Below are 19,360 nucleotides of genomic sequence, written 5' to 3'. Positions count from 1 at the left end.
CAACTAAGATACTGGAGGACCCCGAAAACGATCCTCTGTTGTCTTATCTGTTACAGTCACCTCCACCGTATGCACAAGGTGCTACGGCTCCGCCTGTACCGAATGTTCAATTGCCGGTTGCTGGACAACCTGGTATTCCTGCTCCTGCCCCTCAGAATCAAGTTCCTGTACCTCCTGTGATTAATGTGAATGTTCCTACGGCACCTCCACTCCCTGGGTTGCCGGCTTCTTTACCTATACCTGTATCGCTTACACCTCCTGTTTCACAAGCTGTCTTACCTGATACTCCTACTGTCCCGCTATCTATTCCTACTGCTTCTGTGTTCTCTACATCTGCTAGTATTATGACTCCGCTTACTGTTCGTCGAAGAATCACTGATTCCGTCTCTAATATTCTGTCTCCTTTCTATAAAACCTTAATTAAGACTCCTGCCTCTGACTCTGTACAGAGACGCAGTCAGCTACCAAGTACTGAGGAACGGGGAATCTTGGATTCCACGGCTCTTAGATGGATTTCGAAGAGTAGGAGATATAGTACGAGAGATGTACTAGATACTTTTATGCAGTGGAAGGAACCAACGCAACGATATGTTTTTGACGAGATGTGCTCTCTGTTGCGTGATGAACTAGAAGAAGATGATTCTGAATCGAACCTAGAAGAATTAATTAATGTTCAAAAAGAGTTTGCTGCAGGTATGATAGTGGGTCAATATATAAAAGAAGCGATGGAACTGATTTTAAGTTTTAGAAATGATCCATCTCTTCGTTCACCGAGAGACTTAGAGAAAAGTAGTACGAAGCGGACTGGCCAATATCCAATGAGAGAGGTTCCTCCAATTTGGCGTGAAGCTGTGCAAGCTAATGTAAACCTTGGTATTGCAGCCGCTCCAGCACAATTCCAGAGAGTGTGGATACACATTCCTTGGAAGCGAGCCGAAGTATTGGCAGTAAAACAGGCCCTGCCCGATCCGCGTAAGAATCCTGCTGGATATTATAAGGAGTTAGCACAAACAGTTGAGGCTTGTGTTATGAATCTAGCGGACATCGACATGTTATTTGGGAATGTAGTTCCGCAACCGATTTGGGCTAAAATTCGTAGGGAGAATCATCCAGTTGCCCTAGGTGGTGATTGGGCAGCTATCATTGCCGCAGATGGTCAGCAAATAGGAGGTTCCAAACCCGAACCTCTAATTGCTAATCTTCCAGGTAGGATAATCGACTTAATGAAGACTCTGATGCCCGCATTGCGCGTTAACTGGGACAAGTTGTCCGCATGCAGGCAGAAGAAAGACGAAAGTGTCTCCGACTTCTTCACGAGGTTCGAAGAGACTTTTGTAGATCATAGTGGTCAGGATATGAGCACAGAAGGAGGACAGAGATTATTTGTCGATAAATTTGTACACAACTTGCTACCAGAGCTCTGCAACAAATTGAAAGATTCCGAGAGTGCGTGGGCTGTCTCTACAACTGCGCAAATACTTGCAACTGCACAGTATTATGAAAATAGGGATAAAGAGGAGAAAGAGAAATCAGATAAGAAAACGAAAGATTTAAAAACTAAGGTTCTTTTGCAACAGGCGTATCCGCCTCGCATGAATCAAAATAATACACAGCAAGGATCGTATCAAAGGACAGATTATAGTTCACCGAGGCCACAATATCAATGGAATCAGTGTGCGTACTGTAAGAAAGAGGGTCATTATAAGAATGAGTGTCCAGTCTTAGCGCAAAATAACGCGGCAGCAGCCCAGAGAGGTCGTGGTGGTTTTGTACAGAATTCTAGAGGTCGAGGACGAGGTGCTATGCCTCCACAGACGAATGATCGCCCTTCCAATCACTTTGATCAACGAGATGGACAGTCTGCCCAGCAAAATAGATCTCAGCAGTATCATGTTGAAGACTATTGTGAAGTGGATGAGGGATTTCAGCAAAATGGGTACTAGGACAGCCATGGACAGAGAGAGGGAGTAGTATCAGTTCCAGTGGATCAGAGTGGGCCTTATGTCGCAGTAGCAACATCAGGTGTAGTCAAACCATTTCTGTTGGATACTGGTGCCGCAAAAAGTTCGATCATTCATGCGAAACTCCCTGGCGCACCTTTGTCCGGCTTAACAAATGTTTCTGTAGGTTTTTCAGGCGCCCCTGTTTACAACCCCATATCTGGTCCTTTGTCTATTTCTGTTGGACCGTGTCAATTGAAAGCACCTTTGATTTTGACAACAGGTTGTAATGAAAATCTGCTTGGTTTAGACTTGTTAAAACGCCTATATGCGACATTGTACTGTTCTCCGGAAGGAGTACAGCTTACGTTGGGTAAAAGAATCACCTCTCCGATGTACTTGTCAATGGATGCACTCCCGCCAGAGCTGCGTTCGCTCCCTGATACTCTATGGGCGACTGGTCCTAATGATGTAGGCCTTTTGGAAATACCACCATATGTAATCACTTTAAAAGCAAATGTAAAATTTCCACGAATTCCCCAATACAAAATTTCTAGTGAAGGTGAACGTGCACTTTTATTGATCATACAAGATTTGATTAAGAAAGGTGTGGTTGAAGAAACTAGAGGAAATGTCTGTAACAGTCCTGTATTACCGATTTTGAAACGTACTGACCCGACAAAACCTCCAGTATATAGATTTGTCATTGATCTTAGAGAGGTTAATAAGATTGTGGTCCCACAGTTCCCTGTGGTTCCAGACATTACTGCCTTGTTAACATTGATTCCTGCAACAGCAACATGGTTTTCAGTCATCGACTTGAAAAATGCCTTTTTCAGCATTCCGATAGCCGAGGAAAGCAGGGATATTTTCGGCTTCTGTCTAGGAGGTCGAAGCTTCAGGTTTAAACGTGCTCCACAAGGCTATTGTGAGAGTCCGTCCATTTACAGTCAGGCATTAAAAAGTCAGTTAGATTCTTTTGTACTTCCTCAAGGTTCTGCCCTAGTGCAGTATGTAGACGATCTTCTAGTGGCTGCCGATGACAAGGAAACTTGCAAAGCAGCCACGATTTCGTTATTGCATCATTTGTCCAATTTGAATCACAAGGTGTCACCTTCGAAATTGCAATACTGCTGCCAAGAAGTGACCTACCTAGGTCATCTCTTGTCAAAGGAGGGAAGGAAGTTGACCCCAGAGAGAATAAAAGCAATTACTCAGATAAGTGTTCCCCGCACTCAGAGAGAAGTACGTGCCTTTCTAGGTATTACCTCTTACTGTAGGCAGTGGATCCCAAATTTTTCTCTTTTAGCGAAACCATTGGTAGCTTTGACTGGGAAAAGTGTTCCGAGTCCGGTGCCATGGTCTGATGAATGTCAGGAGAGTTTTTCTGAGTTACGAAAAGCATTGTGTTCAGCTCCTGTATTGGGTACTCCCGATTACAGCAAACCATTCACGCTCTACGTTCACGAGAGAGAAGGTTGCGCGTTGAGTGTTCTGACACAGAAATTTGGTGATAAACAACTCCCCTGTGCGTATTTTTCATCAACATTGGATCCGGTAGCTAGAGCGTTACCTAGTTGTTTGAGAGCTACAGCGGCAGCTGCGGCTTCCATTCGACAATCTGCTGGTTTGGTGATGAACAACATGTTAGTGGCTATGGTTCCTCATGCTGTGGATACACTCATGAACCGAACCAAGACACAACACCTTACCAGTGCGAGATTATCTGGCTATGAGCTGACACTGCTAGCAAGTCATATTCAAATCAAAAGATGCAATGTATTGAATCCAGCAACATTGTTGCCGACTAATCAAGAGTCGAGTGATTCCGAGCCCCATGATTGCTGTTTTAGAACTGAGGAAGAGACAAAAGGACGAATTGATTTAAAAGACACTCCGTTGTCAGATCCAGATGGCACGTTGTATGTGGATGGGTCATGTTTTAAATTGGAGAATGGTGATGTGACTGCTGCTTATGCGGTAACGACTTTGAGGACGATTGTGGAGACTGCAAGGGTGAGTCAGAATTCTGCCCAAGCTGCAGAATTAATAGCTCTAACAAGAGTGTGTGTTTTAGCTAAGGGAAAGAGAGTGAATGTGTTCACAGATAGTCAGTACGCGTTTGGCGTGGCCCATAGTTTTGGCCGTTTGTGGAAAGAAAGAGGTTTCATTACGTCCCATGGGACTAAGATTCAACATGGTCAGCTAGTTAACGACTTGTTGGAATCTCTAACCTTGCCGATTGAAGTTGCAATTGTGAAATGCAGTGCTCATAAAGCAATCACGGATGATGTTGGTCGGGGGAATGCTTTTGCTGATGAAACTGCTAAACAGACAGCTAGAGATATGATGAGTAGAATGTATGTTGCTACGTCTGCAAGATGGATTTCCGAGTCTGGAATGTGTGAGGACACAGTGGAAAGTGTGAAAGAGATTCAGAAAGAGGCAACTGAGGAGGAAAAACGTGCATGGAAAGAAAGTACGGGCAAGTTGGATTCAAATGGGTGTTGGATTGATTTATCGGAACAACAGCGTTGGATGTTGCCTGATGCGTATGTGCTTGCAGTGGTGACAATGGCGCATGGAGTAGCACATATAAGCTCTAAAGGAATCTGTAAGATGTTGTCTCCAGTTTGGAAGAATGATGGGATCAGTAAATGCGCAGAAAGAGTGGTGAAAAATTGTATGGTATGCCTGATGCATAATCCTGGCAAGGGAACCCCAACTCCTGCTGGTCACTTCGCTCCTCCTTCCTGCCCCTTTGAAGTAATTCAGCTAGATTTCATACACATGGATCGGTGTAATAATTTAAAATACGTTCTGGTAGTAGTTTGTGCTTTTTCCAGATGGATCGAAGCATATCCACTGAAGGACAATACTGCCCTATCAACTGCCAAAATTCTTCTCAAAGAATATTTCCCTAGGTATGGAATGCCACGGATTGTATGGTCAGATAACGGAAGTGAGTTTATAGGGAAAGTTATGCAGAGTGTGTGTGCCGGTTTGAACATTAAACAAAAGTTCCACAGTGCAAACCATCCCCAGTCTGCTGGTTTAGTAGAGGGCTACAATGGCACCCTCAAACTAAAACTAGCTAAAATACAGGCATCCACAGGTTTATCCTGGCCAGACGCATTACCCTTGGCTTTGTTATCAACGAGAGCAACTGTACATTCTAGAGTAGGGCTTAGTCCTTACGAAATTGTTTTTGGCCGTCCGGCAAATGTGTGGGGAGTGCCTAGGCCGAAAGAATTTTGTTCTCTAGAATATCCTATGTTGATCGATTACCTTTACGACTTGACTGCTAAATTGAGCCTTATTCACCAACAGGTTTTCGATGCATTACCAAAGCCTCCGGAGAGTCCAGGGCATCAGCTGAAACCCGGCGACCACGTTGTGGTCCGAAATTTTACGAGGACAAAGAACCTTCAGCCCAAGTTTGTCGGCCCCTTCCAGGTGCTGCTTGCAACGAGAACTGCCGTTCGTGTGGCTGGACGTAAGCACTGGATACACGCAACTCATGTCAAACGTGTACCTTTGCCACTTCCTTACGACGACTGGGTGAAGAAGGGAATTGGTGCCTCTGAATGCGAGCAAACACCGAAGTTTATCCCCTTCAGCGATGCCAAATTGATAACTGACACTCCGAACTCTGACTCTCCTCCCGAAAAGACTCCTTTGAACTCTGAACATTTGTCCACTGCATCAGAACAAACTCTAGCATCTGCGAACCTGAACACTGCAACAGCTACTAGTGATACGTTATTTGCCGATCAAACAGTTCCTGCAAAACAAAGATACAACTTACGACCTCGTAATATGGACAAATAAAGCAGGCAACTGCCTATTGTGATACTTTGAAATTTTGAACTTTTGCCTTCAGCCAGGAAGTTTGCTATTGTTTTATTGTTTTTTAAAATTGCCTTGCCGTCTGGGTAGCCGTAGGGTCGTGGCTGTGTGCCTAGTTGAATCTGCAGGGATCAGACACAAGGTCGATCTTTCCGTTAGTTCTGGGAACTCCCAGGGCTGATAGAGGCATTTTCATCTACGTACACATCATCAGTGGTCGCAAGCGGATTGTAGAAGATGGAGCTTCCTGTGCTGCAACGAGAAAATGTGATTTATGTTCGCAGAAACAGACTTTACAAAATTCTTCATAGCAAATGCTTTTTGATACAATGTGCCATTACATTTTTGATTGTTTTGATAACATTGGTGGGTGGAATCGTCTTTGGTATGAGTTTGATTTTTGTACCAGTAACTACAGTACCTCCCCTTGATCCTGCTACTTCTACTGTTTCTTCTATGCACTCTTTTCACTCGTTTCCTGAACATGAGCAAGCTCGACGCTCAGAATTCATCAATAACACTTTTGTACAGCTCTTGCACCAACACCAACTGGTAGTTAACACTACAGACTGCTGGGTGTGTGGCTTGATACCCCACACTATGGATAAAGGTATTCCCTATCTGGTTTTGCCTTTCAGCTATAATGGATCATTTCAGGCCTTTCAGACCATCTTTGCTTATGCCCTTGAAACCTATCCTCCGCGTCCACCACTTTCCACTAAATATAACTCTGTCAACAAAGCTTTAGTCCAGGGTATTATTGATATGATCAAGGATGTCAATAACACTCCATCTTACCCTAGAGACGAATTACAAGTATATTTGAGTTGGAATTCTTCAGAGTATCGCCTTAGTTTGGGAGAAAGCAAGCGTAAAAGCTCAACTCCAATCTGGGTTGTACCTCACCGAGGTCAGGTCTGTTTGCAAGGTAATGGGAGAAATCCAAGAGCTCAGCTAGGGAGGAGTGAGTGCATCAAAACTTACGTGTTTCCGTCTAGCTCCTCCCCTGCTTTTCTTACTGCTAGGGGTACCTACTTCATCTGTCAAGACAGAGCGTATACGTGGTTGCCTGCTGACTTTTCAGGGCCATGTTATATTGCTCGGTTGTTGCCTCCAACATACACTGCTTCATCTGATTATCACAAAACCAGAGTAGCAAGAGGTGTCTTCAGCAAGGAAGATACCGCTGGTCAGGAAGCTGGAGACTTCTTCAAAGGTTTCCTTCCGTTCTGGGGGCCTATGGCCAATAGTAGAAACATACGTCAGCTAACACGGGTAGTTGAATCTACTATTACCGAAACTGCTGGTGCCCTTAGCAACTTGACAGCTGAGCTTCAGGCGGATAGACTCATGACGTTGCAGAACCGTATGGTTCTAGACGTAATACTTGCAGATCGAGGTGGGGTATGCAGAATGATCCAATCGAGCTGCTGTGTCTTTATTCCCAATAATGCTCCAACAGTTTATGAGGCGATCTCTAAGCTACACAAGATTTCCGACTCTATTCATGTAGACAAGGGAAACTGGTCCTTCATGGAGTGGTTTTGGACTCTGATATCAGCGTGGGGATGGAAGGTTCTAATGGTCGTTGGTGTCATCTTAGTATTCCCATTCTCATGTTGCCTGATTATCCAGTGTGGTCCAGCTTTGTGTAGTCTTTGTGCTGCAACTTGTTTTAGAAAACCACCTGCGTTTGGAGAAAAGGCACAAGAAAGGATGATGATACAGCAACATGTCACTGACCTGATGAGCATAGAACTAGATTCTGACATAGACTGAGTAATTGCCTATGTAAGGGCAAAAGGAGGGTCTGAGGTTCCGTGACGATTTGAACCCGTGTTTTCAATATTGTCGGAAATACATAATATTAGTATCAGCGAACCGCAAATGATCCATTTAGCATATCCTGGTGTTTTCGCTATGCTACGAGCAAGAGTACTCCTGTTACGAACACATTTCCGATCTACCCATGGCATCCATCTTAGATCATGGCAGTCATTTTGTGTTTCTTGCCCTCACATACGCAATAACCTCTGATCACTTCATTTCAATTAAGGACACGTGGCCTTAGCCGACGATTCACCTCTTTAGTAACACGTGCACCTTAGAACAGAACACGCTGTAGCTGCATGACTCGACAAAGGCTGCCTCCTCTGCCCGAGGCTAGTCTTGCTATACTGGTTCTTGTGGTCGTTGGCCTGATCATGATTAGGCGGCCGAAGCTGGTAGCCTTGCCCATTTACAACCCACAAACATCCCTTATCCTGCTTTTCTATCTTCTGCACCTGGCTCTGCTCCTTTCCTTCTGGGCCTTTATTAGGGGGAGGTAACGAACTTTACGATGAGGCGGTCCGGGTCTTGAATGAAAACTTGACATGAGATTATGATGGAAAAGTGGGAACCCCTCGTTCGTAATGTTTTGACATCAGATATTGTCGACGATTCCTGTGCAACACCAAATATTTATTGTTTAGGACACAAAGGTTTGGGAATGTACTAACATGTGAAGAATTTGCCTGAAGCCCAATTTTTAGTATATAAGGAGCAACCCTCTTTGTGCAAATCGAACAGGCTCCTAGACACTGCCCATGCGTAGTTTCTGTGACTTCTGTGTCCCTGCAGTAATAAACCTTGGTCTTTGACGCCACCATCGAGAAGCCCGTGTTTCTGTTTATTTGTGCACCAAGACAGGTGGAACTCCGGGGTCTTCGGGTGTTGTTCCCTGACACCTCTGGACGAAACCAAAAAAAAAGTCCAGAACTCCACAACCAAGGATACAAAAGAACTACAAGACTATAAATTACAGCAGTGGGATGGAACTCTATCAAAACACATAATAATAGAAGAACTCTTTCCCACAGACAATATGCCGTTCAACCGTGGTAGAATAATTAATCTATTACAAGAAATACCATCCCTGAACTCTCTGACAAGTAAAGAAATTGACCTAGTACGCTTTCCGAAAAAAGAAAATGACAAATTAGTACAAGTGTCATTCTTTTCCCCAGTTCTCCCTGGAATAATTATAAGAGAGAAGGAAATTCTACACAAGAATGGCTATGACGTAATCTCAATATCAGAACTTAAAACAAATTTACAAAATAACGCTGCAATTAGACAATCTCATACAAATGACAATTTCAGTTCAAAATGGGGAGAATCTGTATCAAACACTATGAGAAAAGACACACTAAAAATACAAGTAACGCATGGTGAAAGGTCAGTATGGTCCCGGGACACAGGTCTAAGTAACACAGTGAATTCTCTAAAATCTTGGGCATGGCTATCAGAAGCTTTAAACAGCAAAAAAATGGATAAACCTCAACAACATCTGGTTTAGCAAAGGCTTGAAGCTATTGTCATGGAATCTGGCCGGGAAAACCGCCAAAAAAATGAAAGATGCAACTAAAGATCTTCCAGATATTCTTGTCCTGCAGGAAACATGGTCAACCGCTCCCTTCACACAAAAAGGATATTATGTCTATGAAACTTCAGCAAATAAATCCAAAAGGGGTCATGCGAAGGGAGGTTTGGCAATCTTGTTGAAAGAAGAATATTCTTGGTCACAAGAAATAATTGACACACATTCAGATAACCTGCAATGTATCAAAGTATTATTTAAAACACAATCATCAGCTATTCATAAGAAAACACTACTTTTTAACATTTATGCTCCGCCCAGTAAAAAATATGACCCATTATTTGACCACCTATTGGAGATCATTACTCACATCCTCGAAGATCAACTTCATTTGCCATATATCATAATGGGTGACTTAAACGCTAAAATCTCAAACAGTGAAATTAAGAAATGGGCTCTATTATTTAAGGAGGAATCTTTGGAAATATCACTCCCGCAATTTCCAAAAGGAGCTAAATCAGACAAAAGAGGAAGCTCATTATTATCATTCCTTCCTAGTAAAAATGGGACAATACTAAACGGAAATACCAACGAAGATAAACCAGCATCATACACTAGGCAGGGTAATGGAATTCCTTCTATTCTTGATTACTTCATATGTGGGAATGAAGAAAAGGAACAAATCACTCAACTGTCCATTAAATTTAATGAGGAAAGTGATCATGCACTCCTACATTTAATAACCCTCTGGTTGGCACAGACTACTTTTCAGAACGAGCCAATATTCAACAAACCTAAAATGGAAGTAAATATAGTCCAGCGTCGGATTTACTGGGGTGCAGAAAATCTGGACTATTTGAATATTCTAATTTCACAAACTCAACTGTTAACTACTATTTACTCAGATGACCCCATGAAGAACTTCGAACATATAATGTATGAACTTAAGCATGCCTTACAAAGTAAATTAAAACAGGATAGACCAATACAAAGAAAATGTGCCAGTAGGAACAAAAACTGGAATCAACCAACTATAAAAAAACTCAATAGGTTGATTCGAGCCCAGTATTTGAGTTACTCGTCAGTAAATAGAGTAGAAATTAACAGACTAAAGAACCAAATACGAAGAGAAAAATCTAAACAGGAAAAATTGAAGCAGGATTTTAACTGGATTGACATCCAACTAGCAGTCAAGCAATGTAACCAACGCAAATATTGGTCTTTGATTGCGAAAATGACCGGAACCAAAAAGAAGTTAGAAGCAATCCCTGTTTCAGAGGAAGACTGGGGCATCTACTTAAGCGACTTATATAAATCTAATCTGAATATAATGGTGAGAAAGGACGTTGAACGAGATATGGAAATCAAAGACACTAAACTCACCAAGACTTCGGCATTGTCTATTGCCACGAACATCAAAAAGGCAAGAAGTACGGGCGCATCCGGCCCTGATCAGATTCCTATCAAGGTCTACCAAGCTGACCATAAAGCATGGGGCCAGATGCTCTCGCCACTATTTAATTATATATTTGATTCTGGGAAAATTCCAAACTCCTGGAAAGGAAGCATAATAATTCCAATATATAAAAAAGGAAAAAGGAGTATAGCCGGAAACTACAGACAAATAGCTCTTATGGATGCTGCCGGTAAGATCTTCGCTGCAGAAATATTGGACAGGTTGAAATCTTGGGCATTTACGCTGGGACTAATTCCCATGTTTCAGGCTGGATTCCGACCGAATCATTCAGTTACGGACAATATAGCAACCTTTCAAACAATCCTAGATGAATATGTAACTGGAAAATCTCAATCAATATATGCAGCGTTCATAGATTACTCTACTGCCTTTGACCGAGTGGATAGACCGACCCTGTGGACAAAATTAAGAAAGATGGGTATCCCGGAGCCTCTATTACAACTAATAGTGAACCTGCATAGTAACACCTGGTGCCGAGTTCAAATGGGGAGTGATAAGGGCTTGTCAAAGATAATACGGACATCCAACGGCTTAAAACAAGGGTGTCTCTTGGCCCCGATCCTATTCTCTCTGTACTTAAGCGACCTACCGTCCCATTTACAACAAGGGCTATGTACTCTTCCGAAGATTGCCACTCAGCGCATTCATGCCCTGCTGTATGCGGACGATATAGTTATGTTCGATTTAACGCCTTTTGGACTTCAAAGTCTTCTAGATATCTTATACAACTACTCTAAGGAACATTTTTTAATTCCAAATATAAATAAAACTAAAGTAGCTGCATTTTCAAAAAAGAAAAAAGGTGTGAGGTACCAATGGAAACTGGGAGGAGAGACGCTGGAGCAGACAAAGGAATATACCTATCTTGGTAGAATTTTTTCACATAATATGAGTAACAACAAACAAATTAACCATTTAAAAAGGAAAAGTGATCTACATGCTGGGGCCATGTCACGCCTGTACACGGCCACTGGAAACAGGCATTTTTCGGCATTAATAAAAGTCTACAGAGCTAAGATTCCCCCGGTGCTGTCATATGCCTCTGAATATATTCCCTTAAAACAATGGAGTTATATGGACTTAAACGAAGGCAAAATACTAAATAAATTACTGAAAGTTTCTAACTCTACACCTGTACAGGCGCTAAGACTGGAATGTACGATCACAAGCGCATATGCGACAGCAGTAGCAAGCATCATCAGGTGGGCCTATAACCTTCTCCACTCAAAAGAAGGTACTCTACGATATCTGTTAAAAGTCGAGACATTCAATAATGACTCCACTCATTGTATTTTCTCCAAAAATATGGGAGAGGCTTTTCGGTTAGCAAAAATCAGTTCAGAATAGCTGTCATCATGGACACCTGTACAACTCAAACTCTTTCTAAAAAACTTTTCCCCCAAATTGAGTTATGAGCTTGATCATTCCCACTGTACTAAACTATCTATGTACAAGACTTATGCTGACTCTCAAGAATATAAGCAAAAACAGCCGTATTTGGAATATACTCTTACACACGGCGCAAGGCGCACAATCATGATGTTGCGCTTGGGTATACTTCCCGTTTTATCCTTTACCTCTTCCTGGAGACAAGACAGTCCCTCGCAATGTAACCTTTGTCAGGGGGGCAAACAGAATCTTGAGCACCTGCTCTTTATATGCCCAAACAACAATGTTGTTAATGCAAGGTTAACATGTTTAGAGCCCATCTATCGGTCCTGTAGGATTGTCAATGTAAAAGATTTTATTTCTTTATGTGTTAAGCCACCTAACGAATATGTTTGCTATAGAATTTTTAAGTTTATGAAAATTTCATTGAAAATGTATTAATTTGTATATAAAACTAAATGTATATTTTTAAAACAATTTTGTGGTCCTCAAAAGAGTACCGAAACAAAATAAAGACTTTTGACTTTGAAGGTGTCCGTTGGATTTCACCGGGACGTTTCCATACACACAGGACACAGCCAAAAACGCTCACCGCTGCTCTGCCTCTCTGCTTTGAAAGTTTTCCGAATTGTTGGTTACTTTTCAAAATATCGGGGAATACGTATCAGGAAATGTCGCAGCGCTGCGGCAATTTAGCAGCGTAGATTTTTGGACACAGTAGAAACTGGGATGGATTAGGAACATCCACAAGTTTTTATAAGTCAAAGTTCACATGAAAGCAGTTTGAATACACTCAGTGGAAACCCTTAGTATTGGAATTATGTGGAGTCAGATTTTGTGTCTTGCAAAGTAATTATGTGAAATGGTATTTTATCTTGTGGAGTGTTATGTAGTGGAGCTTAATTGTGTGTTGTGCATTTGTGTGGCGTTGTGTTGAATTATGTGGAGTTGAATGCTTGTTGTCTATCTAAAGAAGTCCTGAGGGAGCAGCCTTCATGAAAGGTAAAACTATATTGTTTCTTTTTTCTTTCCTTCTACCACCATGAAACTGGCTAACACTGTACTAATTACCAGGGCAGTTTTTAGGTCTCGCCTGGCGATGCAGCGCAAAAGCGCTGTCGCCAGGCGAGATCTATTGTTATCGACTTGTCTCTCAAGTGGTACAGACCAGGGCTCGCGCAGGGTTTTGGCGATTGGGGTCTGTGGACGCGCTTGCTTCTAAACTGTGTACAGCTGGTGCACGTTAATTAGCCTGCAGTCAAAAGTGTGAACGTGCCCTGCGAGGCGTGCTTTCAGCAGCGTGTGGAGTGCCTGGCGGCATGCCGAGATTATTGCCTTTTTCCCTTCCGCCTTTGTTGTGAGAGCATGAGCGGCCGTCTCACTGGCACCATGGTCTGTAAGCTCCTTTTGCCATTGATTCTTAGCTTATATTACAAACGCGTTAATTAGGCTGCAGTCAAAAGTGTGAACGCATGTGAACTTGCTCTGGAACGCATGCTTTTAGCAGCGTGTGGAGATAATTGCCTTTTTCCCTTCGCCTTTGTTGTGAGAGCATAAGCGGCCGTCTCACTGGCGCCATATTCTAGAAGCTCCATTTGCTATTAATTCTTAGCTGATATTACAAAGTCTTTTTTTTGTATAGTGTTTTTTATTTATTTATAGTGAACAGTAATTAAAGTACGGGCTGTTTGTACACTCAGAATATTAGCAAACTATGGAGTTGGCCAAGCAATATTTATTTCATTTTCCACCACCGCCGTGCCTAACCACTGTGTTTCGTGGACAAATTAAAGGCACCAGTAATTTACCTGCATCTTACAAAGCTTCCTGTTGCTACAAATACTCAGCTAATATTGCGCCATGTTGTAAAAGCTCCATTTAACATTCATTCTTAGGTGATTTTACAAATCATGATAATTCATAGTGCATATGGTTTTACTGGATTCTATCAGCATTTCTAAAGTGCTACTAAGACTTGCTGCTGCTCGTACATACGTCGTTACACTATTCGATTGTCATTATTGCTGTGTTGAACAAATGTGTTGCGGCAAAAAATTACGGGCACCCTTTTAGCAAACCCTGCTGTTGCTCGTACATACGTCCTTACACTATTCGAACGTAATTACGTCCATGTTTAACAAATTTGTTGCGGCAAAAAATTACGTACATCCGTAACTTTTGTACATTTTATGCAATATCTATTTTGTTCCTATGTGTCTTTTGCCCGCAAACAACCTATTATAGCACCGTACCTCATTATTATTTATTTTACTACTATACGTCCTTTCTCACATGCAGCATTACTTTCACTTTCCCTTCCCCCCTGATCAGTAGCAGTACTTGTGGGGGTTCTTACCTTCAAGTCTTCTTTAAACCTGTGGCGGGGTTGGAAACTGAAGCTTCGTATTCTCCATGTCCCCGAGCCTAGCTGGTGCACAGGGTGGAAGAAAGGCATCTGGGTTCGGCGGTTATGACGGTGATACAGGTGACTGCTCCTTGTGATCCAGCGCAAGAGCAGCTAGCAATTCAGCTGCCATGTGTTTTTGCTTTGTGCGCTTTGGCGGCTGACTCCCTGGGCCGCACGAGCTGCGCAGCAACCATCCAAGTACGGCAAAGTCTGCAGGCGCCGCCACTGGGCACGAGCTGCAGGCCACCAAGATGTGCACGCTCACGGCGTGCCTACAAAGTGCGCATAGCCCTCTTTCACTTTTCCTTGTTTTTGTTGCCGTTTTATTCAGTACAATCTCCACCCGTAGGTATTAGAGTGCTTTACATAAGCAATGGTTTCATTAAACATGGTAAAATTCATTTTTATTTAGAGTTTTTACACAGCACGATCTTGAGGCATAGGTATTGGAGTGCTTTACATAAGCACTGGTTTAATGACGCAAGGTAACATTCATCTTTTGGTAGCATCTCTGCACTAATCTGATCTGTCTCACTGAAAGTGCAGAACTTCAGCTCAATTTTTTGACTCCGCATCGCTAATCATCCTTTCTCCATTTCCACTCCCAAGCCTTTATCTATCAACATTTAGCGCCACACCCTGGCATTCAGCTTGTTTCTCGGAGTAATTGACCGGGAGTCAAAAGAATACACCGGATGTTGACGGGGACCCATGAGCTGGGGGTCTCTGGAAGAAGTTTTGGGCTCAGGTCTGATCTGCCTGGAGATGGGTTTGGAGGCCGACCTGGCACCCGGAAACCGGCGGAGCTGTACCCTTCGGCCCCCGAGGGCTCCCGACTGTCGGGTTTCTTTTGGGCCCTTCTGGTCCTCACCGTATGTTGTGCAAAGGCGCTGGAGCTGAGCCCGTGCGGAAGGAACGTGTGCAAATCAGCAGGGTAGGTCAATATACACGTCCTGCGCGTGCAGAGGGTATGTTGCATTTAATGTATTGAACTTGCAAACAGCATTTTGTGTACTGGGCATTCAGGATGGCTCTATACTTCCTTAATTGGGCTTGCATGTATCGGGAGATTAGTTTGTATTATTTGCTTTTCCGTTGAATGCTCTAGGTGTCAAATGGCTGAGTGTGCACAACTAGTGCCCCTGATCTTAAAAACACCACATGCAGGGTCTCCGTATCTTGAATATGTGGCAGGGTTGGTATACTAAGTGTGCACTTGGGAGGTATACTGAGTGCACCAGGGGTCTACAGACTAAAAGCGTGTACCAAAAGCTACGCGCTGACTTGTTATGCAGGCTGCTAAATCTGCAGTTGGTAGGAGAGAGATTTCACAGCAAGAGTGCTTCACCTTTCAATGGGATAGTACCGGTACTTCTCAGTGGAACCCCTATACCTTTACACTGAGCTCGCACTCTACGCCCTGCAGCTCAGCGGTGGAGATAAATGTCAGCGAAGGCTACCTAGTTCCTGCTGCCGCCATGCTGGAATTCAGCAAGATAACTCAACGGGTTGAGTGACTACTGCTGAGAAATTTCCAGGACCGGAGAATCCGCCCTTCTACCTTCTGTGGTCGATAATGTGATTACCATTAAGGAGGACAATAGTTCAGTTGTACTAAATGCCTTTTGGGTCATATCTAAGGTACCAAAAACTATTCTGACACTTCTTTTTTATAATGTAACCTAAATGTTTCCAGAGAAGGAAGTGTCTTCATTTATGACGTAATAGCATTCCACAGTTCGGTGCCTCTGGCACTAAGCAATCCATTACCAGGTCCCTGGGATCCAGTTTTTATTGGGATCAGATGCAGGAGCATGTTTCAAGCAGAGGTGCTTTTCTGGTTTTTGTTGCAGTTATTATATAGCGGAACTCAACCCACAGATATTGGAGGGCTTCACATGAGCACGATGTTGAGCCCATGCTCGAAGTCGCCAGCTCCAAAGTCGGCAGCTCTGTTCATTACTGCCGATTTCACTTTTAATTTACAGAGTCTTGGAGCAGCAGAGCAGACCCCATTTTACAAACACTTTCACTTTTAATTTTGCAGCCGGGGCGGCTGCCCGGGCATTATAAAGTCTGTTTCAATAGTGCAATGCAAGAAATAAGAAAAATATTTTTTTTTTAAATCGAAAGAAAAGGGAAAGTACAGAGGATCTTTTAGCGGAAATTATTCTCTAACTTTGCAGAGCTGAAAACAAATCTTATCTCTGCTGTAAAAAATAAGAATGAAAGATCGGCTTAATCTTCTTTAACTTCCCACCTCTTGGGTCTGGCAGTGTTTGTTTTTCCTAGCAAGTTGGCGTGAACACTTGTTATGGTTTTAATGTGCTACAGTCTGCAAACATAGGCATCTACAAATGCACACAGGCCTTTTGTTCCATGTTTGTGTAGCCTGCAGCACAACAAACCGGGGAAGTCTTTTTAAAACAAGCATTTGCAATGTAATAGGTCTCGCGTTTACGAGAGTTTGAACTAACGGCATTGTAAATGACAATGCCTTTTTTACGTAAGTGTTGGTTTTTACAAACTGATAAATAAAAGGCATTGTCATCAACAATGCCATTAGCTCAAACTCTCGCAAATGCAAGACCTATTGCATTGCAAATGCTTCTTTTTTCTGCCTCTCCTCCAAGAGCGTTGGAGTCATGAGATGACTCAAGCTTCAGGCAGTTGGACTTATGACCACTTTGCAGGCCGACCGACACGTCCCCGCAGGGGACACTAGTAAGAGGGCGGCCACCGTAGTGCCACAAGATGGCGCACTCGGGGCAGCCCAGCTCTTTAGCTCTTTGGGACCCTGGAGGGTCCTCCCGCGCGTCACTCCTTCTGGGGGGTGGGCGGGGAGAGTATATATTCCTCCCCCGCCCACCGAGCGGCCTCTTTGTCCGCTGTCCCCTCACCCTGACGCCGTTTCCCTCCCTTCCGCATACCCAGCGTTTTCAGGGTGGTGGGGGGGAAATGTTTCTAATCTTTTCTTATTTGTGTTGCAGGCGGAGTTACAGGGCGATCCAGAGGCGGAAAGGTACCCGGGAGTACCCTCTTCAGGAGCACAAAGGATGCTGAGGCCTATTATCCCCAGGAAGTCTGTGCGGTGGACCCTGGGGGTACGACGGCGCCCCGCTATCCTACGGGCGGTTGGAAACCTGTACAACCGGGGGTTGCTTGAACGCTCCGCCCCTCGTAAGGGGGGGGCGTGAGCAAGAGGGTGGACCAATGGTTCACCGGAATTGGGAGGGGCTATCTCCTCCCATTACCGCTAAGCAACGATTGGCTAAGGCCATGTTGCAAATTGGCCCATCAGGTGGTAGGTCGCGAGGGGCGGCTTGCCTTTTGGATCGCCTGTAAGATAACCCACCATGTTGGCATGTGTATATGCTAATAAACCTGCAGCTACTTTTTCTCCAACAAAAAAGTTGTCTTGTCTGGTTATTTCTGCGACATGCATGTTACGGGGAGCGGGCTGGTGAGTGGGCCGATATTGGCACTATGAAATTTTAGTGTGGGCTCTGCTGGGGGAGGCGGGCTTGGTGATTAAAGGCAGCCTGAGGTCACGCCTTCGGGCTGCGTTGAATGAGGCACACGCTATCTCAGTAGGCACTATCTGGAAAGTTAAATCTGTTTGCCTTTTCTTTTTTTATACAAGGCTTCTGAGGCGGTGGCGCAAGCCGTCCAGAGCCCAGCCTGCCTTTGTTTCTGCTGACTTTGGCGACCTATTGACCACGGTCACACTCATGCAGAGGAGTTGAGCAAATTGAATCCAGGCGGCATTAGTGCCAATATCGACAACACTCACCATCCCCCCATACATCAATCTCCTAAAGAAATAACCAAACAAGACACCTTCTTTGTGGAGAAAACTGCTGCAGTTTTATTAGCATTACAATTATGCCAACATTGGTGGGTTATCTTACGGGCAATCCCAAGGCAGGCAGCCCCTCGCCGCCTGCCACCTGATGAGCTAAATTACACTGTGGCCCTGCCCAACAGTGTTTGCCATATTTTTGGGGAGGGAAGATAGTTCCCACTTGTGGACCAACAGCCCATCCCTTTCCTAATGCCCCATAAGGGGGCGGAACCTGCCAGGCAACCCTGATTGCTCAGGTCCACAACCGCCCGTAAGACTAACGGGGCGCCGTCGATCCTCCAGGTTCCAACGCAAGGACCTCCCTGGTGGACCAACAGCCCATCCCTTTTCTAATGCCCCATAAGGAGACGGAAACTGCCAGACAACCCTGATTGCTCAGGTCCACAACCGCCCGTAAGACTAACGGGGCGCCGTCGATCCTCCAGGTTCCAACGCAAGGACCTCCCTGTGGATATTTGGCCTTTGCACCCTTGTTGTTCTCCTGCAGAAGGTACCAGTATGTATGTTACAGGCCCTGGATCGACCTGTAACTCCGTCACAGCTCTAGGTGTGGCCATCGTCACCCCAGAGCCCCCCACCAAGATAGCTTTCATTACTTACACCCTGCTGTCTATAAGGCCTCCCCTAGATCAAGTAAGAGCAGGTCCATACCCACTCTGGACAGGTGTACCCCATCTTCATCAAAGCACCCTGTGCCTTAGTGATCAGTAACCCATGATGGATGAAGCCAAACCCCCTTTGCTCAGTGAATTTTCTCATGGCGCTGTTAACCTTCCTGCGAGAGACCTCCATGGCTTTCCTTGCCAAATAATGTCTCTGTTCAGTGAATTTACGCATGGCGCGGCTAACTCTTTTGTGCGAGGCTTCCTGGCCTCCCTTGACCGGGCTCCTTTCTTCACTAAGCAAGGGGTTATCCTTGACCCCTATCTCACATGTCCCTCAATAGTTGCTATCTTACGCATGGAGGACTTAATTTCTTACAGCAGTGCCTTCCAACCCAGGGAAGACAACTCATTGCCTCCTAAGTGTATGTCCCACTGTTAGGAGGGGAGACACCCTCCCACCGGTCTGT

General features: G+C 44.1%; 1 protein-coding gene across 1 annotated transcript in view; it reads left to right on the top strand.

Moving 5' to 3' along the window:
• The window catches only part of LOC147747926 (flavin-containing monooxygenase 5-like), a 418,557-nt gene that overhangs the window by 881 nt on the left and 398,316 nt on the right, over positions 1–19,360 (top strand). The gene's annotated exons all lie outside the window — the stretch shown is intronic.

The sequence above is a fragment of the Lissotriton vulgaris genome, chromosome 1_1 (assembly GCF_964263255.1).
Source record: "Lissotriton vulgaris chromosome 1_1, aLisVul1.2, whole genome shotgun sequence".
Classification (NCBI taxonomy): domain Eukaryota; kingdom Metazoa; phylum Chordata; class Amphibia; order Caudata; family Salamandridae; genus Lissotriton; species Lissotriton vulgaris.
The sequence above is the reverse complement of the archived record's forward strand: the minus strand, read 5'-3'. Positions and strand labels throughout refer to the sequence as shown.